This window comes from Arachis ipaensis, chromosome B10 (genome assembly GCF_059453495.1).
Source record: "Arachis ipaensis isolate K30076 ecotype BB chromosome B10, ASM5945349v1, whole genome shotgun sequence".
NCBI lineage: Eukaryota > Viridiplantae > Streptophyta > Magnoliopsida > Fabales > Fabaceae > Arachis > Arachis ipaensis.
In genome coordinates this window covers 9,381,950-9,405,884 of record NC_142435.1, presented here as the reverse complement: position 1 = coordinate 9,405,884, position 23,935 = coordinate 9,381,950, and positions in this window count along the sequence as shown.

The window sequence follows — 23,935 nt, the reverse complement described above, 5'->3', positions numbered from 1 at the left end:
ACTTTTCTTGATGAATGAAAATACCATTTTCAGTTTGTTTAATTTGTAGCCCAAGGAAAAAATTTAGTTCACCCATCATACTCATGTCAAATTCACTTGTCATGAGTTTTCCAAATTCAGTGCAAAACGATTCATTGGCTGATCCAAAAATAATGTCATCAATATATATTTGGACTAGAATGAAAGAATCATCAGAATTCTTGATAAATAGAGTAGTGTCTGTGGTGCCTCTTTGAAAACCGTTTTTCAAAAGAAAAGAGCTAAGTCTCTCATACCAAGCTCTAGGAGCTTGTCTTAAACCATAGAGAGTTTTTGATAATTTGAAAACATGGTTAGAAAGCTCTTTGTTTTCAAAACCAGGTGGTTGCTCCATATACACTTCTCTATCTATCACACCATTCAAAAATGCACATTTCACATCCATTTGATATAATTTAAAACTACAAAATGCAGCATAAGCTAAGAGAAGTCTTATGGCTTCCATTCAGGCAACAGGGGCAAATGATTCATCAAAGTCTATTCCTTCTTCTTAGTCATATCTTTGTGCCACCAGCCTTGCTTTGTTTCTTGCAATGCTACCATCCTCTCCTAGCTTGTTCCGAAAAACTACTTGGTTCCGGTCACTTTCTTTCTATTTGGCCTTGGAACCAATGTCCAAACTTGGTTCTTCTCAAACTCTTGAAGCTCATCTTCTATTGCCTTCACCCAAGAAGGGTCACCAAGGGCTTCCTTGACATTTTGAGGCTCCATTTGAGAGAGAAAGATAATGTTTGTTCCTTTATTTGCCTCTCTAGTTAAAGACTGAGTTCTAACCCCATGAGAGACGTCCCTAATGACAAATTCCTTAGGATAATTCTTCAAGAATCTCCATTCACGAGGTCTGGTGGACTTGGAGGTAGATTCAGTTACCAATGGATTCTGGGAACTGGTGGTTTCAGGATTTCCTTCAGATTCATGTGACAAAATGGAATTATCTCTTGAATTTTCAGCTACTGCAGTTTCTGGTTCAGCTTGACCAGAATTTCCATTTTCATGATTTTGCACAGTTTCATCATCCTTTTGTGCTTGATTCCCTGCATCACAGTCTTCCAAAATACTTTGCACCAAGTTAGTATCACAAAATGTAACATTTATGGACTTCTCAATAATCCTAGCATCTTGATGATAAACTCTATATGCTTTACTAGTTGTGGAATATCCTACAAACAAGCACTCATATGCCTTTGGATCAAATTTACCCAAATTATCCTTGTTATTAAGAACAAAGAATTTACATCCAAAGATGTGCAAGTTGTCCCAGTTTGGTGGGTAACCTTTCCAAAGTTCATAAGGGGTTTTCTTAAAAAATTTCCTTATGATAGTTCTATTCAAAATGTGGCAAGCTGTGTTAACCGCTTCAGCCCAAAGGAATTTTGGAACATTGCTCTCACATAGCATAGCTCTTGTCATTTCTTGTATGCTTCTGTTTCTTCTTTCCACAACACCATTTTGTTGTGGTGTCCTTGGACAAGAGAAGTTGTGAGATATTCCAAATTCCTCACAAAAGGATTCAAATAAATTGTTTTCAAATTCAGTTCCATGATCACTTCTTATAGAAGAGATCTTTAAATCCTTTTCATTTTGAATTTTCTTGCAAAAAGGTTCAAAGGCCAAAAAGGCTTCATTTTTGTGTGCAAGAAATAAAACCCAACCAAACCTAGTATAGTCATTTACTAAACCATAATGTTTACCACCTAGACTTTGAGTTCTTGTTGGACCAAATAAATTAATGTGTAGCAACTCAAGTGGCCTTTTAGTAGAGATGTCTTCCTTTGGTTTAAAAGAACTTTTTGTTTGTTTTCCCATTTGGCAAGCATCACAAGTGATGCCTTTGTCAAACCTTATCAAAGGAAGACCTCTTACTAACCCTTTCTTTACAAATTTGTTTATTTGAAACATACTTGCATGACCCAATCTCTTGTGCTATAGCCACTTTTCAGATTCTTTAGAATGAAAATAGGCTACATTTTGATCTTTTAGTTCATCAAGGGTAAGTCTATATACATATATATTATTACAACGCTTGGCAACAAAAAGCACTTCATTAGTCTTTTCATTTACAACACAGCATTCAAGTCTTTTAAAAGTCACTAAATATCCTAAGTCACACAGCTGACTTATACTCAAAAGATTGTGCTTCAATCCACATACTAAAAATACATCATCAATAAAAGTAGAGTATTCATTACCTACTTTTCCAACGGCAAGTATTTTACCTTTACCATCATCTCCAAAGGTCACAAAACCTCCATCATACTTGTTTAGTTTGATGAAGTAAGTTGACCTTCCAGTCATGTGCCTTGAGCATCCACTATCCAAGTACCACATATCTTTTTTGTTCTTGGATGCTAGGCAAATCTGCATGAAAAATTTCAAGTAACCTTAGGTATCCAAATTAATTTGAATCCTTTGAAGTTAATCTATCTTGGTTGCCCAAGTGCATTAAAATCATACACAACATTGTAAATTTGGTTTCCTACAATTCTTTTTTCAATGAAGCATTGTGAATATGAGTGACAAAATTTTCTGCAATTAAAACAATGATTTCCTGATGCATGTTGCTGAAATTGAGATGAGTTACTATGTTGAAAATGATTAAAGGGTTGAAATTTTCTGATTTTTGGAAGAGGTGCATTTCTTTTGCCAAACTGATTTTTGTCATAATTGTTCCTCTTTGCAAAAGCATTTTCACCAGAATTTTTGAAAACTTTTGGACTTTTCAAATATGAGATTTTGTTGTAAACTGATGGTTTCTTGAAAGCAACCTCATTTTTCGAAATGTACCCGAGACCTGACCTATTTGAAGTAGGTTCGGTTCTTGGTGAAGGCTCAGTTTCACTTGTGTAAACTTCATCAAATTTCTCCTCAAATGTGGGAACATATCCAATACCATATTTGTTGGATGTGGATTTAGTGTTTGATGAAGAAGCCACAAATTTCATAGAGGAATCATTAAAAACTGCACTTTCCTTGGTTATATAACCTAAACCAGATTTTTCAAACAATGGTCTTTGGCTTGCAAGTAATTTGTCTAAGTTACTGGAGCTTTGAGCAAATTTTACTAAGTCACCATTCAGCCTTTTAATCATATCATTTAATCTTTCATTTTCAGCAATTAACTCTTGAGAAGGATCCACAATGTGCTTTCCTTTTAATTTTTCAAGTTCAGATTTTAGAAATCTGTTTTCTTCAATAATGTCCAAAGCACATTCTGTTTCCTTCACTTTTTCTTTTAAAAAATTATTTTCAACTTTTAACACATATTTTTCAGATCTGCACTTATTGTACTTGTCTAGCAGTTTTGAAGTGTTTAGAGTAAGATCTTCAATAATAGCATATAAATCATCTATAGACAAGTCAAAGTAATTTACCTCATCAAGATTATTGTTTCCAGCCATGAAGCAGTCTTTATCTTCACCATCAGAATCTTCTTCCTCATTGGAGCCGTTCTCAAGATCCTCCCAAGCTGCCATGAGCACTCTCTTCTTTTCTTTCTTTCCTTTATCCTCCTTCTTAAGCTTTGGACAGGTTAGCTTGAAATGTCCAGCCTCCTTGCAGTGATGACACATCACTTTGCTTAAGTTTGTCTTTTGTTCCTTTGAGCTTAAACCCCTGTACTTGCCCTTGTTCTTCATCATCCTTCTAAATCTCCTAGCAAAAATCATAAGCTCATCATCTGAAATACCATCACTAGACTCACTCTCTTTTGATTCTATTTTTGACTTGAGGGCTATTCCCTTTTTCTTTTGGTCCGAGTTTTTGTGTGTGATTTCATAGGCAAGGAGTTTTTCTCTCAGCTCATCATAGGTTATAGGGCTTAGGTTATTGCTCTTGGCTAGGACAGTGGCAGTGGTTTCCCATTCTTTTGTGAGGCTTCTAAGGAGTTTTCTCACTAGGGTTTGTTCTGAGTAGTTTGTACCCATAGTATCAAGGTTGTTGATTATGATTGAGAATCTCTCAAACACTTCATCAATGCTTTCTCCATCCTTCATATTAAACATCTCGTACTCTTTTCGCAGCATATCAATCCTCGTTTCTTTGAACTGTTTAGTGCCTTCGTGTGTAACTTGGAGTTTCTCCCAGATTTCTTTAGCTGTCTTGCATCTAGACACCTTTCGGTACTCTTCAAAGCTGATAGCACAGTGAAGAAGGTTGATGGCTTTAGCATTCAGCTCCATCTTCTTCTTATCGTCTTCATTCCACTCAGCTTCTTCTTTTGGAGTCACCACTCCATCAGCACTTGTTTTTGTTGGGATCTTGGGACCGCTTACAAAAATCTTCCAAATATTGTAGTCAATAGATTGGATGAAGATCCTCATCCTCTCTTTCCAGTAGGCATAGTTCTTCCCATTGAAGAAGGGTGGCTTGTTGTTTGACTGGCCTTCAATTAGAGTATAGGCAACTGTGGTTGTGCCCAAGTTGTTTGCCATTGGACCTTTGCTCCAAGTGGTGAAGCTTGATTTTTGAGACCTTGGCTCTAGATACCAATTGAAGGTTGTAGAAGACTTAGAGAAGAGGGGTTGAATCTATGACCTTCTTTTACATTAATAAAATTAACCCTTTAGAACTAATTTGCAATCTGAATCTGTTTGAACTCAGCAGTGGAAAATTTATGAGAAAATTTCATTTTGTCTCATGAATATCAGAAAACAGGACAGAGCAGAGAAGAGAAAAGCTGACACCATCATGTATCTTGGTTCGGTTGCCTTGTGCTATGCAACCTACATCCAATCCCCACCAGAACAGTGGTGGAATTTCCACTATAGTTAAAGTATTACATACACCAATTCTACAGGATTGACACAATCCTTTCACACTCAAGTTCTAACCTAACTTGACTTTAGCTATGCTAATACTTAACTCTTCACTCTTAGTGCTAATCCAACTAAGAAAGGGATACCTCATAGGTACAAGATACAAGACACAGACTTACCAAAAGAAATCTAAAACAACTCTAGGCTTTTCACTCATGTGTATCTCTCTGTTTTTTTCTCTCTTGGCTCTTTCAATGACTCACTTATTCAGCATTTTACCTCAAGAAATTACAAAAAGATAAACATTGAAAAGTAAATTACAATCTGCTAAACATGAAGGAGGTTGACTCTACAACAGCCTCTTTGCTATGTGATAAACCAGATTTGCTAGCCTCTGATTCAGTTCTTCATTCTGGCGGAATGCTCCTTTGACTAGGAAGCACTGTCCAAGTAGATGAACTTCTTCAGAGAGCTCTTCTCAGAACATACACCTCAAGAACACTGGTTATCTCTCCTTGGCTTTTGAATGATGAAAAATCTTCTTTTTGTATCTCCTTGCATGTTGCTTAGTTGCTCTTTCCTAGGTCAACCCTTGAGTTGTGTGCTTCACCAACCCAGCCGTTCACTTTCTTCCATTAATCCCCAATTTAGGAACTTTGGTTCTGACCTTCTCTTATTGACCGAAAGCCATAACAAAGCAAAAACAGATATCTTCAATGGTAAACCGAGATCTTGGCCATTGAAAAACTACTTGGTCCCCAAGACACACTTGTGACTGTAGATGTACAGCAGTGAGGAATAGAAATCATCTTTTCCATGTATCCTATTTTGGACTTGGCAGAGAGTTGGGAAGAGGAGAAGAAAGCAATATGCATGCAATAGGAAATGTGTAAACTTTAACCTTTGCCTTAGCTTGATTTGGTTTGATTTTGCTGATTTGACCTCAACCTTTCTTGCCTAACCTTCTCTTTCTTTCTTCTTCTGTGAATAGCTTAGACACTAAGCACTCTCTCACTTCTTTGATATCTGATTGAGACAGAAAAAAGTGAACGTTGCTTTGGAAGCAAGATGGAGGGATTAGCTTGCTGAAATCAAATCGGGCTTGGGTTGGACATCCATTAAGCAACCCGTTTGAATTTTTTGGCTTTGTTTCTTTTGAGCTTCGTTTGTATTATCAGCCCACCAGCATGATTTCATTTGTTTCATATTGGGCTGCTACAATAATAATATTTTAACCTGCAACATTTAATCACAAATAATCAACACTAATGATTTATTTTGCCCAATAAAATAATATTTGTCATCATTAATTAATTTAGTTAATTTCTTAACTCAACAGTTACTAATATAAATGATCTTAGTAACATGATGATCATAAGGATAGAAGATATATGATGAAGCATTAATAAAACTAAGTTTATCGAAGAGTACCAATATTTACTCATACCGACAGATTTTGAACTTGAAATATTAATTACCAAACTTAAATTATAAAATATTCAGTATTCACTATTAATAGATTACTAAAATCATAATTTCAATTATGTAAAATATCTTATTATAGCAAAATTATATAATAATCTTAATTAATGTAAACTCAAGGTAGCATAAAAATTGATTTAAATACTTTTAACAAAATAATTTCTAAAAATAAACGTTTCAATAAAATAAGTCATAAATTATTCATAATTAATAATTCAAAATATGATGTTTTGAAAAATATCAATCACTTAATTTAAGTCATATAATTTTTCTTTACCATTCATAAATTACCGAAATTCTAGTTTCAATTATGCGAAATATCACATTTAATAAAATTATATATAATAATTCTGGTCAATTTATATTTCAATAATCATAAAATTAATTTGATTATATCTACTAAAATAGTTTTCAAATAAATAGTTTAATTTAATAAAATAGGTCATAAATAATTTATAAGAGAAGTTTCAAAAATACGAATTGTTACCGCTAAGGTGAATACATCGGAATGGGAAGGTACACACTACTGTGAGCTACATGAAAAACTCTCTTGAGAATCCTTTTTGGTATTTTAGAGTTAGATTCAATAGCATAGATTTGGACATGAACATGTGGAGAGGTTGTGTTATGTTATTGAAGAGGTTGAGCGTAATGGTGGTGGGTTTTTATATATAAGAGTAAATAAAAAATTAGGATTAAAAAGTAAAATATATGAATACAAATGATTATTTTTTCTTTTTTTAATTTCTCAAATAGAATCTCTTCAAAAGATTTTCAATTAGCAGCATTATTAAACCTATTAAGAAATTGCTATATTAATATTAATACTTTTAAAAATAAAATTAGGATTTAACTAACATGTCTCCTTAAGGCACATGATAATGTTACAAATTAAAAAAGTCTTTATAAAAAACGATGCAAAATTTAAATTTGTAATGCATTTGTTGTGCATTTATTAAAGTAAAGTATTTAAAATCTTCTATTACTAGTAAGCTTAACTTGTGTCCATAAAATTACTCTGGTAATCTTGCACGTTATTTTTTGTCATTTATGATCCAAGAGTTAATGTACTAAACCTAATCTTTTATGTATGAGCGAAAGATGCTTCCACACCTACAGATTGCACGTGTGCAGCATGTAAGATCTCGTATTTCTTAAAATTATATAGTAAGTTATTTATAATTTATTATAATTGTCGATAATTTTATTTAAAGAAAATTATTGTCCTGAAAATAATTAAATTATATTTTATAATACTTTAAATTTAAAATCTATTATGATTTATAAAATTTTTTAAATAATTGTATATTTTTATATTAGAAATTAAAGATTTTAATAATTAAAAATAATGAGAATTTTATATAATTTAAAATTGAATAATTGAAGGTTTTGTTTAACTTTATGAACTAAGAGAAAATTTATCTATTTATCTCTAATTTTAAATTAAAATACTTAATTAAATATAATTTTGTAAACTAAATAGTATTCTTAAATTTAATTATATTGGATTAAATTGGTTTTAAATTAATACTCTACCTAAACCCTAATTTCCAAATCAAAACCCTAAATCTCTAAAATATAATCCTAACCCTAATTTTCCTAAACTAGCCGCCATTCCCCCTTTCTCTTTCTGCCTAATCTAACACACAAAGACAACACCCATCAGCAGTAGAAATCAAAGGAAAGAAAGAGAGTAAATTACCAATTATGCCCCCGAAGTTGTAAAACGCTGACAATAATAACCCTAATATTTGTTAACGACAATTATACCCCTGAAAATTCTAAAAACGCAACAAATATGCCCAACCGTGAAGTGAGGCCTTCTCCGTTAAACGGAACATGGTGATGTGGCAAATGGAATTCCAACGTGACATCCTCATATGGCGTTCTGTCTCGTTCCTCCTTTATACGGATTGTGAGAGAATGTTTTCCCCAACTCATTACAAACATAAACCCTAATTACTATCATGCATGGTGGAAGCAGAGGCTTGTCCCATAACAATCGAAGGACACAGTCAGTGAAAAATAGTAACTCTGAAGGGCTTGACAAACAGGGGAGCAAGTCATATGACGGGACATGCTTCTGCCGTCTTCAAGTGGTGGCGTTGAAGTCGAAGACGAGGAGAAATCCAGGGAGATGGATCTTCAGATGTTCTCTGTGGAAGGTATGTATGAATTTTCGGCTGAATCTGTCCCCATTCCCTATTGAGAGTTGAGCTTGATGAATGGCTTCTGTGCTGGGCAGACGAAGAACACTGGGTGTCGTTATTTTCAGTGGATGGACGAAACGAACGAGGAATCAGTTGGGCTGGAGGAAATCTCGAAGAATGGAACACAAGTATGCCATGAATGTGGAGCCTTGAAAGGGAGATTTACCAGTCTTGAGACAGAGACCATACACAGAGATGGAAAGATGATGAGGGAGCACATGAAGAGAGTTGAATTGTTTTTATGCATCATTCTTTGTGGAGTTGTTCTGAGTTTGATTTTGAGTGTGATTTGTTTGGTTAGATAGGAGAAGGGATGCATGCAGGACAAACAATGGATGTTATGTGTTACTGTTTTGTGGAATTTATGTTGACATTGTTGTAGCTATTGTTGTTGTTTGTTAATGAATTAGAGCTGTGTGTTACACTCAGTTGAATACTGTCAATAACATGAATGGAGTGAATACAGATAAGTAAAAAAGGGCAACTCAGATATGCTAACTAATTTGAGATGGGTTTAAGAAATGAAACACTGCCAAAGGAACACGAATAGTACCAAAATATTTGATCTGCATAACATTTAGCATTAACACATATTGTTCCAACCAAAAAGTTTGATCTGGATAACATTTAGCCTTAACACATATTGTTCCAACCAAAATACTGAATACTCGCTAATTAGTCTTAATTTCAGACACCAAAAGACTTAAATTGTGCAGCAAAGGCCAATTGCCATGAATGCTAAGATCAACATACAACTCAAAAAGTAGAAACAGTATAACAACTAATCTTTAACTTATAACTCAAAAGAAGAACTAATCACAGATCCAAGTCCCTTTCAACCAGACTGATTTGGCATGAACTTAGAGAACCTAGAAGTTGTTGCTTTACTAGCTCCATTCATGGTTTCATTTGACACCACAGGAGTCCTTGTGGTTTTTGCAACTCCTAAACCAGGGACAGCAGTTGAAGTAGGTCCAACGGGCCGTATTTGTGGGGCCTAAATGGTGGGTTGGGCCTTGGAGTGGCTGTTGGACTTGGAGCTGTGGGCCTTGTTGTGGCTGCTGGACTTGGAGCTGTGGGCCTTGGAGTGGCTGCTGGACATGGAGCTGATGGGGCCTCATAATAGGCATCTTTACCCTGATTCCTTCCCTGCTAGAAGAAGCAGCAGCGGCAGCAGCAGTATTGGAGGGAGTTTTAGGAGTTGATGCAGGACCTTTGCTAGATCTGGTTGCTCTCCTCTCAGGGTTGGTCCTAGGAGCTCTCCTTTCAGCAGACTGACTTGTTGAACCAGATATGTTGAGATTGGCCTACAAAAAAAATAACTCTAAGTATAACTTCTCAAGTTACTGCCTCAATATTGATTGATATATGTAATACCTCTTCATCAGCTTCAGAATGTGGATGGCCTTGTGTGAGCTCTTGTTCAACTGCATCCATGGTCTCCTCCCAAAACCTCTCTTGCTCGGAGTCTGACATGTCCTCTAAATCCATATGTGGCAAATTTTGTTGAGTTGGTGGCTGAACATGTCCTCCATCTGCCTGACCTGCTTGAGGTGCTTGCTGTGCGGTTGCATCTTCCTCAGATGCCACATGCGACTTCTTATCAGGACAGGTTCTTGAGTTGTGCCCAACCTACGAATACAACATCATTCCAACCATCAATATATGACAATACTCAACAGCAAGTTAGATTATTTTTTTACCTTTTTGCAAAGTTTACAACTTGTTTTGCCATAACTCCTCTTAAGTTTGTACTGGCTACCACTCTGCCTCTCTGATTCATGTTGAGCTCTTTTTTTTGTAGGTCTTCCTATTGGCCTTTTATAAGGTGGAGGGAGACATGGCAGTCCCTCTGTATCAGCCCAATACTCCTGACTAGGGACTGTGTTGATATGAAATTGGTAAGTTCTGTTATTTGCCTCCATAGTCAGCCAATGGTGGGCATAATCTTCTGGCCTTTGATTTTTTTTTTGAATTGCAGCAACTCCATGACAGCACGGCAGGCCTGTCAGTTGCCACTTTCTACAGGTGCAAGTCCTCTCTTGAGTGTTGACCCGAAGTGTGCGACCATGCCTTCTTACCTCAAACACATTGTGATCATCATCTCCCACCCACTGAGCTTCCCAGTAATTTCCTTCCTTCTTTTCTTTCTCCAACCTGCTCGTCTGGATAGGAGCCAGCTTGCCCGTGTAGGCCATTAATGCATCTTTGTGGAATGCCATAGTTTTCATCAGGTAATATCTGATATCCTCCAGCATGGTAATTATGCTCTTGCCTCTTAAACCCACCATTGTTGCATTAAGTGATTCTGCATTATTATTTGTTATGTTATCTACCTTTGGCCAGGTAGAGAATCTTGACCTTGACCATGTTCCTTGCTCATATGCAGACAAGTATTCCCAGGCTGCTGTATTAATCCTTTTGATTGCAGCCATACCTTCAGCAAATTCCTGATCAGTCAACGCCCTTGCACATTGAAACAATAATTGTTTAAGTTCCAGATCTTTCCAACGCTTCTGGAAATTCCTCCACATATGCATAGTACAAAACCTGTGATTAACCCCTGGCATAACTTCTTGCAGAGCAGGAATTAGGCCCTGTCATTAAGTAAGTTAGACACTATATACCATAGCTTGAGTAATTAGTTGAATAAAGTAATTGAATACACAAATTGAAAACTAACCTTCTGCTTATCTGACATGAAGTGCCAATCAAATTGCTGATGGTCCCCTATATCTGCCAACAAATATTCAAGGAATTCTTTCCAAACTTTTTTTGTCTCTGCATCAACTACTCCATATGCAACTGGGAATAGATGATTGTTGGTATCTTGAGCAACGGCAGTCAGCAACTGTCCTCCAAAGTAACCCTTCAAAAATGCTCCATCAAGACATATGAAAGGCCTACAACCTTGCTTGAATCCCCTTTTGCAGGCATCTAGACAGATGTAAAGACTTCTAAACTTAGGCAAACCTTCCGGTTGTGGAGTTGTACCCATATGGCAACTGGATCCTGGGTTGGCCTTACGGAGCTCATTCAAATAAGTCCTCAACATCAAATATTGTTCCCTCTCTGTGCCCTCAATGACATTCTTAGCCTTTTCCATTGCCCTAAACATCATCCTCTCTCCAACACATATATCGAACTCCACCTTGAACATATCTCTAGCCTCTTTCTGGGACAAATTGGGACAGATCATAATCTTACCTATCAACTCTTTCGAAACCCATTTACAAGTGACTGACCTACTTCTATTACTCCTAGGGCATGTATGCTCATCAACAAGTGTTTTTATTTGGTAATTAGGTGGCTGGTTTCTCCTTGCACAGTAAACCTCCCATGGACACGTTTTATTGTAACAGATGACCCTGCACCTATGTGGTTCAACCTTCAAAAAAAATGCCTCTCTGCCCATTTGAATACTATACTTCCGGACTGCATCCTTAAACTGCTGCATCGTCCCAAATTCCATACCTAACTCCAGTCTAATTTTGCCAAACTTTGTATCAGGATTGTGCTGAGGGAATACTGGATTTTCATCCTCAGAATCAGAACTAGGCGGGGTCTGCAACTCCTCATACTGGTACTGATATTCAGTTGGCCCACCATCAGGGTCATTTTGGTTAGGAACAACCACCCTTGGAGCCTGATTCTCCTCCCTGGGTGGTAGGATCTTCTGACCTGATGGAGGAGGTCTTGGATGATGCCTACGACCTTGTGATGCATTCATATGATTAGATAAGTATATAACAAACAACTTTTAGCAATTAAATTGGAATTTCAGCAGTAAGCAATTTTCACCCTATGCTCTACAATTAATTAACAATACAATTATGAATATTTGCATGTTTTAAGCTACAAACATATACAACACATTTTCTAACCTGGCAGTTCGTCACCATTGTCCTCTGCATCAGGTTGCGCTCTACCAGACGGTTGGAGCCTTCCATGTTTCTTCCTGTGCTTTCTTCCCCGGCCTTCAGCTTCCTGACGCTGAGATTGGCCCTCTTCTGGTTCAACTTGTGTCACTTGATTACTTCCTAAATTGGGTGCCTCATTTTCAACAGTTGCAGCCTCAGTTTCAATGGGTACGTTATCAGTACCTACGTCACCTTTCTCCGATTGATCATTCCCTCCATTACTCAACACTGATTCACCCTCCTGTTGCTGTTGCTCCTCATACTGTGTGGGATCATCTTGATGAGTTTCCTGAATTTCTGAAATAGCTCCATCAACTACTATATCATCTGGTCCTCCATGTTCATCATTCTGTGGGAGATCCTGGTCATGATTTTTCTGGTCTTCTGAAGGAGGTCCCTCAACTATATCAACTAACTCTGGATCGGCATCAACAGGATGCTCAAAATATAAGTGGACCCTGTTTTTATTCTTCAGTGCAGCATCACACAACTTAACCACATCGGCATCCCTTTTCAGAACTCGTAGCCCATTAGCTAAATACATCCCCGACTCCAACCAATACACTTCATTGTACCTAGTATAACCTAAATCCAGAAACAAACCCTCAACAAGGAACAGATTACATGTATCAACATGCACCCTGTCGATGACACTCACTAAACCTTCATTATACCTCACCACACCATCAGCATCCTTCTCTAACCAACCCCGATGGTGATATACAAACGTGATATGACTTGCCATCTAACAAAAAACGTCAAAGAAGTAACAATAAGATAAATCAACACATGAAGACAACCATCAGAAAAAAGTTTCACTTCATCACCAACAACATGCAAACCCCAACGACCTGATAACAAGAAGAACGAAAACAATGAATGCTTACTGAAACCTTCGTTGTTCAATGGAGATTTCTTCACCTAGTATCAATGCCAAATGTGAGATTGCAAGTGATGTTAACAACTTCAACACGCGAATGCAGAGACACACGAGACGAAGAGATACATAGACCAACACTAAGAAACTCTTCAGTTTCCCGTGTCCAAAATGATCATAGTTAAATGGATTGTTTCACCCAAGGTTAGCCTGGTCATTTACTAGGAATTGCACAATTAGGGTTTCACGAATTAGGGGGATACCTGAAACGGGACGGAAGGCCTAATGAGGATGCCACGTTGGATTCCCGTTTGCCACATCACCATGTTCCGTTTAAAACAGAAGGCCTCACTTCACGGTTGGGCATATTTGTAGCGTTTTTAGAATTTTCAGGGGTATAATTGTCGTTAACAAATATTAGGGTTATTATTGTCAGCGTTTTACAATTTCGGGGGCATAATTGGTAATTTACTCAAAGAAAGAAAAGAGAGGAGAGGGTGCAAATTAGAGAAGATAGGAAAAGGGGGAGAGAACGCCGGCGGGAGTCGCTGCTGCTCTCCACGCCATCGTCGTCGCCGATAACGGAGGACCGAGGAGAGAGTGTCGCAGAGAAGGGGGAGCTCGCGCGAGTGAGGAGTGTCGCCATCGTCACCATGCAGCGGTCGTCCAGTCGCTGTCAGTCATTGTCGAAGGGAAAAGGGGGGCACCGTTGACAGAGGAAAAACACGCAAACCAAGGATGCGCCAAGGGAAAGAGAACTCGCGCTGCCATGTACTGCCATCACTGTCGGACCTCCGTGGAGTCGTTGCCATCACACCGGCGCTGCGAGCTGCTATCAAGCCGCCACGAGGAGGACCCGACGCGAAGACAGAGAGACAAAATGATGCCAGGAGAGAGAACGTGTTGCGAGGTGGTTTCTGTCGCCGCTGCTCTTGCCGCCATCGCCGTCTGTGGAGCTTGTTACCACTATAGGTGAACTAGCATTGCGTCCTTGCTTTTCGGCGTCACTGCTGCTCCGTTTTCAAGGTTTTCCTTTATTATAGTAAGTACCCCTATTTAAAACCCTTACCGCTTGCGAATATGTGTTCTGTTATAAGTTATTGAGTTTTGCACGACATTAATATCTCAGGGATTGAGTTTTTGTTCTTGCATACTATGTTTGGTGAACTTTTGCTGTCACAAGGATGGCATGAGTTGACGCCACTGTTGCAAACTAAGGGTTTTGAAAGGAATTTTGTCATATGGTCAAGTCGCGGTCGAGGTATGAGTTTTTCTTAAAATCTATTTTATATTACAAAATTGTTATAAATAGATATAGACGTAAAAAATGTATTTATGTGATTATGTTTGTCTTATAGATGTGGTTGTTCGCGGAATTGAATTACTAATCACTTAAGTGGTGTGCGGTTGTGGATAAGAAATGGATAATGAAAATGGATCGGCATTGAAAACGATTTGATTTTTTGGAAGCGGTTTAATTTTGAATTTGTTTAATTTTATAAATGATTTAATATTGGAGCTGGTTGATTTTGTAAAAGACTTATTATTGGAATTGGTTGGATTTTGGAAAATGATTGAGATTTGGAAATGAGTTTGATTTATTGGAAATAAATTGAATTAGAGAAATAAATTGGTTTTGAAATGGTTTGACATCGAACTTGATCTCATATAAAAATTGGTTTAAAAATTAGAAAGGATTTGATATTTGATAATTATTTGATATTGAAGCTGGTTGAGAAATGGTTGGAAAATGTGATTTTGATGGAACCCGTAAGGGTGGCATAGCCCGAATTTTGATGGGACCTCCTCCCTTCTGACTTAGGTACGTTGCCATTATTTTGTGGTTTATATTGGTTTCTTGTGTGTCATGGTCAACTTCGTCGGGGTTATGGTAATCATGTATTTTGCATGTGTCCGTTTAGATGTTGTCCCGAAGGTAGATTCGACTCAGTTTGTCATGATGGAGGACTTGGAGTAGCTGCTGTTTCGCACTTATGCTCAACTTCAGGTAGGTCCTCTAGTGTTTTTCATTTGTGATGGCGTCTGTGTCCATGGAAAGAACTACTTTGGCTTTGGGGTGTCTCTACAAAGCACTAGGAATAGGGTTAATTTTTTTGTGTATGGGCGCTTGTCTACTGATCCACGTTTCACTAGGCAAGATGCCATATTTATCACTCTGGAGAGGCTTCTGAAAGAGACAGAGAGGAAGATATTTGATTTCAATTACCAAGTGGCGCTTCCTACAAGGAACATGTTCTCAAGTTGCAACGGCTGTTGAGGATGTTCATGCCGGATCGTGTTGCTGAACTGGAGAAGGAGAACGCTGATATGAAGTAAAGGTTAGGCCTTTACAACGCCATGTTCGGCTGTTAGGGTGGCTTAGAGTTTGATGTTAATTAACCTTGTTTATTAGTATACTATGGTTTGTTTTCTATCATTATTATTCCCCCTTTTGAACTCACAACGGCTTAGGGAGTCCGGTTCGGACAGCTTCTTTGATTGCCGATTTATATGTTGCTGGAATGTTCGTGTTGTGGACTGGTTGTGTCTTAGGTAAGATTAAACTTTATATTTTATAAAAATATTAATCATCAGTTTCTGTTTACGTTTTTCTGAAGGAGTAGATTTGCCTGCATTATAATTTTAACCTTGCATTGTTGATGTTAATCTTGGTTCAGTAGTTCTTTGAATGATGAATTGAAAGTTAATTTAATTGTTGATAATTTAGTACCATTTGAAATCACTTATCAAATCGAGTTAGATTATATAAAATTTTCAATACTTTTTTATTCGATGAACTAAAATTAAGTCCTCGCATTTGTATTTATTGAAGCAATTTGACCAGGATCATATGTTGAAAAAAAGAAAACAAAAATGAATAAGGTTTAGGTAAATGACGAAATATTTTTTAGATCAGATAAAAATGAGGTTTCAAAACTTTTTCAACCCTTGAGCGGGAATGGACGAGGCGTGTTATAAGGGTTTTCTCCTATCTTGTCATCAGTCACACGCGATGCAATCCTAGTCCCCATACCTTGTCAATGTCACATCAACTTTTTCTGTACTTTATGGTGATTGTGATGTATATGGAAAGGATGATGTACTTATTTTGTGTTATGTAAACAAAAAAAATTTGTTTTTTCTATAATTAGGAGTTTTTTTTAATGATAATTTCCAAATGTTTCCTTCTCACCCAGTTACAACTACTTTGGTTTCAAAGGATAACAATGGACGAAAGAAAAAAATTGAATTCGATATTAACGCAAGTTACGTAGTTGTAGATGATATTGTACTGTTACCAAACCAAATTGGTATGATCAGTAAATGCAAATAGGATTCATAATCATAAAAAAAATAAATGATATAAAAAAACAAAACCCTTATTATGTTAAGTTAACGGTAAAATTATAGTAAATTAATTTAGAACATATTTAAGGGTAAAATTATTGTTGAGCCGTATTACATGATAAAGTATTTGTAATATTTCGATATAATATATTATGTGTGAACAAAGTGGGAATAATACATTAGATAACAAATGTAAATACGTTATTTAAGAAATAAAAATTTGTATCATTAAAAGTCGGAATTAAAAATGTTACAAGATATTTGGTGATGCAGATTTGTCAACATAGTTCGAAAGTAATGTTTGATAGTAAATGCGTGTTTTTTATCATAATATTTTTTAATTTAGCCTAAGTAGATGTCTTAAAAAATTAAGTTTTAATTGACATATAGTTATTGTAACTCGATAGCTAATAATATATATGATGGAGTCATGACCAAAATAATGTGAAATTTAAGTATATCGATAATTTTTTTAAAGAAAAAAATAATGTTTTTAGTTGTCAACAATCTTATCATTGGTTGGAGGGAGCTTAATCCTATCCCCTACTTTGTGAAGGTCACCTCAACCCTCTCAGGGGATTACAGTAGTTGTACTTTCTCTTTGATAAAGGTTTAATTTGTTATTGAGAAATGAATATCTTATTACATCATAGGTGCCTCAGTCCATTATTGTTTATTGGAAATTTGAATCGAATCCATTCATTTTTTTAATAAGCAACAAATGAATGGTTATGATTCATTGATTTCATTTTTTTGGGTCCGCTACTACTTGTATGATACCAAATGAATCGTAATTACATAGGATGATACTGGCAACCTGGGCCTCGCAAAAGTAATTAGGCCTCTATTGGGCCCGTTTGTGAGGTGGCTCAAGACAATAAAGAAACAACCTTTCCTTCTTTGTATCACTCAATGGGTTATGATGTTGTGTGTGAGAGAAAAGAAATAAAGCTCCCAACTTCGGAAGATAAGGAGGAAAGCACAATGAAGGTGAATAGCACTGTGACTGAGAAAGCAGCGGAAACCACCGACGTCGATGCATCACTAGCAAGGTGACCGTGTTTACCATGTGTTGACTTTATAGTTTATATGACTCAGCTTATGATATACATTTTGGCTAATTCTTTTTATATTTTACTTGTATTATTTTGTTGTAAAGTGGGGTTGCAAAAGGTACCAATGGTGGAGGTAGGTCGAGTCTGGAGGACAACATGTTGAATGTCTTGACAATTATTCAAAAGATAACGTTGACTGTTTCTTACTTTATTTTGTGCCAAGAAACTAAGTTGGTCCACTTTTTAAATACAATATATTCTGTCGGATAAAGAGGTAACAAAGACAATTCTAAAGAACCATAATGACCAGTTGCGCATTAGCGAGCTTATGGAAGATCATGGGAGAACTATTCAAGCCCTGATTATGCTCGTCAACACTGCTAATAACGGTAAACTCAGGACAAAGGTATTCAAAGAATGGCCGACGACGCCTGAAACTAAAGGAAGGAAAGAAACCAATAAGGAGAATCCGGCAAAATCTCAGAGGGGAAAAAAGCCCTGTACAAGTGCGAAGCTACCGCCTGGAAAACGAGTGGTGAAAGGCAGACGTATTCTTCCTCTGACAGGAAGGCTACAGCCATGACGGATATACAAAATAGCCAAAGGCAACCTTATGCGACAGGAGCTGAGATGAAGTCGGTCTCGTTGAAGGTAATGTGTTGTATGTTTAGTGTCCTCTTATGTTTTGATTCCCATGGATGTGGCTAATATAAGGAAAAAGTTATTTGTTTCTTGCTTCTTTCAACAGCGAAAGCTAACCTTTGAGGACCTGGATTCGTCCTTTTCACCCGGTTCCAACATTAGGCAAACTAAGCCAGGGACTCCCTTCACTTACCACACTCACCACGGACACCATGTTGCTGCGTACTTGTCCCGAAAATGTCCATTTCGAGTGTATTAATAGGTTACATTGTAGTTTTCATAATGCTCATTTGGCACGACGCGAAGGCTGACTGTGACGTGTCGTTGAACAGTGCTTGAATGTGTCATGTATAACCTCAAAAAATTAGGTTTTGGACTTTTTACATATTCGCGTCGTATATCCAAGTCATAAATCACTCATTATACACGCTCTCATCCTCTCTCTTCCACTCCTTTTGTCCATCGCGTTGTTGACGTTTTCCTCCCATCCCTTATCGCGCTGCCGTCACTAATCGCGTCGCGCCCCTGCCATCCCGTCGCACTCCTTCATCCGCCTCCCACTTCCTATTGCGCTACCATCGCCCATCGCGCCAAATTGGGCATGTCCTCTCTTGCATCGCCATCTTCCATCGCGCTACCCCCTCTCCTCACGTCGCAACCTCCGCCGCCATTCTTCTTTCGATGTGATTGGGATTTTTTCGATGTGATTTGAATGTTTTTTTCATGTAATTTGAATTTTTTTTTATATTGTGGATTTTTTCCATCTCTTAGTAGAAAATATATTAGAGTTTAAAATATGGATGCTTCTTTTACATCCAATTACAAAAAAGAAACATAAAATTTCAAAGAAACATCCACAACCCCTTGAGAACGAATTTAATGTGGTTTGAATCTTTTTATCGATATGATTTGGATGTTTTTTTTATGTAAAGTGGATTTTTTTATATAATTTGATTTCTTTTTTATATTGTAGATGCTTTTTCATCTCTTAATAAGAAATGTATTAGAGTTTAGGATGTAAATATTTTTTTTTACAAAGAAAAAGACATCCAATTACAAAGAAAGAAACATCTATAATTTCTTGAGAATAAATTTAATGTGATTTGGATTTTTTCGATGTACTTTAGATTTTTTTTTCATGTATTTTGATGTTTTTTATATATAATTTAAATGTTTTTTATATTGTGGATGTTTTTTTTTATGGACCTTGAGGTACACTTCAAATAAGAGTTGGTTGAAGTTGACTACACCTCTTATTAATTATCTAATGGAGTTGTTTAAAAAATTATGATAGCCACAAAATTTCATAACCTTTTTCATTCAGAAAAATGAAATCACACCATTCTATTTTTGTTATTCTGAAATTCTTAAAAAATAATTGCAAAATAAATCCTTTAAATTTTGCTTATAAAAAAAATCCTCAAATTTTGGAAAATCCTAAAAAACGACAATATTTTTGTTATTCACTCACTTTATCCCCATATAGAAAAGTCTAAATATAATATCTTAATACAAATATAATTTTAAAAATTCTTGAAAGAAGATTAACGTTTTATAAACTAAATCCGATATCTAGTAATTTCACAAGTTTAGAAGATCATATCACACACATAAAACATAACCATCATAATAAATATACACTAAAATTAGTTATTTAAATTAATTATTAGTATAAAATATATAAATATAAATAATTAAATTATAGTCTTATTATATAAATTAATTTGTCAATGTCTCATTTATTGAAAAGAGTTGGAGACATTATTTCTATTCATACCCTGACCCAATGTAATGGCCAGGTCCAACTAAGTTAAAAAGGCCCAATCCTAAAGGATGGCCTTCACCATTCACCCAACCTCCCCAAAGAAGTCGGATTCGACATGAGATGGCAGGTGATGCTTATTCAAATAAGTAATTGCCTCCTTAAATTTCTCACACACTTTCAGAAAATTCACCTTAACAGGCCTAAGATAAAGGGACGATTATCCACCATCAGAAGTGGAACTACTTCAACGGTGGTTATTGGTTCATCACCTATAAATACACTGACACACTCAGGTAAAACTAAGTTCCAATACACTAAAACCTGCTTAACCCCTTGCTGACTTAGGCATCGGAGTGTCTTTGCAGGCATCACCCCCATTCTTTCACATACATAACTCGGACGGCGGCTCCCAGAGGTAAACCAAGTCGGAGATCACCCTCCTCTAGCGCTTGGGCCTCACAAACAAGCCCAACCACCATCCGGTTCTAGGTAAGCCCCAGAACATTGGCGCCGTTACCAGGGACCTGGAAGATCAACGCACAATGGCGGATGACCTGCACGAAGACGGACACACCGCATTAGAATCTGAGCAAGAACACCAAGATGCGGTTAACAATGACAGGGCAATAATATCCCTATATGGAACGGAAGGACAGCATGGCGAAGGTCCCTCCAATACCCAGGGATAAAAAAGGTCTCCTCCGAAGTTTATCAGCCCGGAAAAGATGGACAACCTCACTCTGCTGACCTAATGGGATTATTACATGGTCACCAAGGTCGACTCGAGCAACTAGAACAGAAGTTGGAACGACAGCGTGAAGTGGAAGGAAGCCTAATGAGAGAGATCGAGCGACGAAGAGAGCTTGAAGAAAACCTCTTAAGGTTGGAATCCAATCTCCGAAATAAGGATTTTCACAGAGATCGAGAATACACCCCATTAGGAGAAGAAGACCCATTCATTGAGAATATCATGAGGGATAAAGTTCCCAGAAACTTTAAAAGCCCTGACATGGACCTGTATGATGGGACGACAGACCCGAAGCACCACCTCAGTATTTCAAAGGCCATGAAGTGGTTTGACGGCCTCCCTTCCAGGTCGGTGACCAGCTTCGACGACCTCTCGTGCAAGTTTCTCGTGCGCTTTTCAATCTAGAAGGACAAAGTCAAGCATGCACCCAGCCTATTAGGAGTGAAACAGGAGGTCAGAGAACCCCTGAGAGACTACATAGAAAGGTTCAACAAAATGTGCTTGGAAATCCAGGACTTACCTACTGAAGCAGTGATAATGGGCCTAGTCAACGGACTCTGAGAGGGACCCTTCTCTCAGTCCATCTCCAAGAGACACCCGACTTCCTTAAGTGATGTACAGGAACGAGCTGAGAAGTACATCAATATGGAGGAAAATGCCAAATTACGAGAACCGAATTGGCGGATAGGGCATCCCCACCAATCAAAAGAAAAAGAGAAGGAGCCCAAGAAAAAGGAAGAAGTCAGAACTGAAAGGCCTATGAGATATCAGTCTTACACTCCCCTGTGAGTTTTCCTAGTCGATGTATACAGGAAAATTTGTCACACTGAAAAGCTTCCTCCCCTGCGACCCATCAAGAACAAAAAAGGGGGAAATCGTAGTGAATATTGTGAGTACCATAAATTGTATGGACACTTTACTAGTGATTGCTACGACCTAAAAAATGTGATAGAAAAGCTAGTCAGAGAAGGCCGGCTAAATAGATATCTCATTGAAAGGTCGGACAATCATGGAAAAAGAAAAAAGGATGATGAAGGTCACGAGCGAAGCAGTCCACCCCCCGCAAACCCCATAACGACATATTCATATGATATCGGAGAGATTTGTAGGAGGAGGGCTGACCAAATCATCTCGAAAAAGACATTTGAAGGAAGTCTATCAAGTCGGGAATGAAGAGCCCGACCTCCCCACCATCTCTTTCACTAAGGAGGACAGACAGGGTATTATTCCCAGGCACGACGACCCGGTAGTAATCACTATGATTCTCACCAACGCTCATCTACATAGAACTCTGGTGGATCAAGGGAGCTCAGTTGATATTTTGTTCAAACCAGCGTTTGATAAGCTGGGACTAGGAGCTAAGAGCTTACTCAGATACTTCGGACTAGGGGACACTCCCATTAGGCCGCTGGGCTTTATTCCCCTACACACAACTTTTGAAAAGGGAATAAAATCTAAGACATTAAGCATTGAGTTTATTATCGTTGAGGTAACTTCTGCCTACAATGCCCTAATAGGTAGAATAACCCTAAATTGACTCGGAGCTGTGGTTTCTGCCCCCCCCCCCCATATCTGTATTTAGTTTCCAACACCAGAAGGGATTGCCACCATCAGAGGAGATCAGAAGTTGGTAAGAAAATGTTACAATGAAAGCCTGAACCTAAGAGGTAAATGCAAGGAAGTCAATACCATTGAGCTCAGGGGAGTCCGAGTTAAGGAAGAGCTACGACCACAGTCCGGAGGAAAGACTGAAGAGGCACAGATCGGACAAGAGGTAGGAAAAATACCAACATAGGAGCTAATCTAATGGGAGATCTGAAGCAGAAGCTGACACAGCTCCTACAAAAAAATTCTGATCTCTTCGCCTGGAAAGCTTCCGACATGCCTGGGATAGATCCCGAGCTCATGTCACATAGATTGGCTGTTCATCCGGGATCCCGACCTGTCCAACAAAGAAGACGGAAACTATAACCTGAACAGGCTCAAGTGATCGAATAGCAAGTACAAGCCCTGTTTGAAGCAAGCTTCATTAGAGAAGTCAAATACCCGGCCTGGCTGGAAAATGTGGTGTTGGTCAAGAAACAAAATGGAAAATGCAAGATGTGCATTGACTACACCGACCTAAACAAGGCATGTCCTAAAGACCCATATCCTCTACCAAATATTGATACCCTAGTAGATTCCAGCTCGGGGTATCAATACTTGTCATTCATGGATGCTTACTTGGAATATAATCAAATTCCGATGTACAAGTCAGACCAAGAGAAGACATCATTCATCATGCCCAGAGCTAATTATTGCTACGTGGTCATGCCATTTGGATTAAAAAATACAGGGGCTACATACCAAAGGCTGATGAATAAGGTATTTGCACCTCATATATGAGAACTAATGGAGGTATACGTAGATGACATGCTAGTAAAGACCAAGGATGATGCCTGCCTCATGAATGATCTCTCGCAAGTCTTCAACACCATAAGAAAGCATGGGATGAGATTAAATCCCGAAAATGTACCTTTGCAGTGGAGGCTGGAAAATTCCTAGGATTCATGCTAACACAAAGGAGGATTGAAGCTAATTCCGATAAGTGCAAAGCGATCCTAGAGATGAAGAGCCCGACCTGCTTAATGGAAGTTCAGCAGCTGAACGGCCGACTTGTAGCTCTATCCAGATTTTTTGCAAGATCAGCATTAAAATCCCTACCGCTTTTTTTCTACTAAGAAAAAGACGCCAGTTCGAATGAACTCCTGAATATGAAGAGGCATTCCAGAAGTTCAAAAGGTACCTGAGCTAACCTCCCATCCTTTCCCGGCCAAAAGCAGGGGAAGAGCTCGTATTATACTTAGCTGTCGCTGAAAAGGCTATGGCGTCATCATTAATAAAGGAAGATGAGGTTGGATAGCATCATATCTACTTTACAAGCAAGGTGTTACACAGGACCCGAACAAAAATATCAAAAACTTGAAAAGTTCGCATATGCCTTGATAGTAGCATCTAGAAGGCTTCGGCCTTATTTTCAATCTCACACCATAAAAGTTCGGACGAACCAGCCCATGAAGCAAATTCTTCAGAAAATAGATGAAGCAGACAGAATG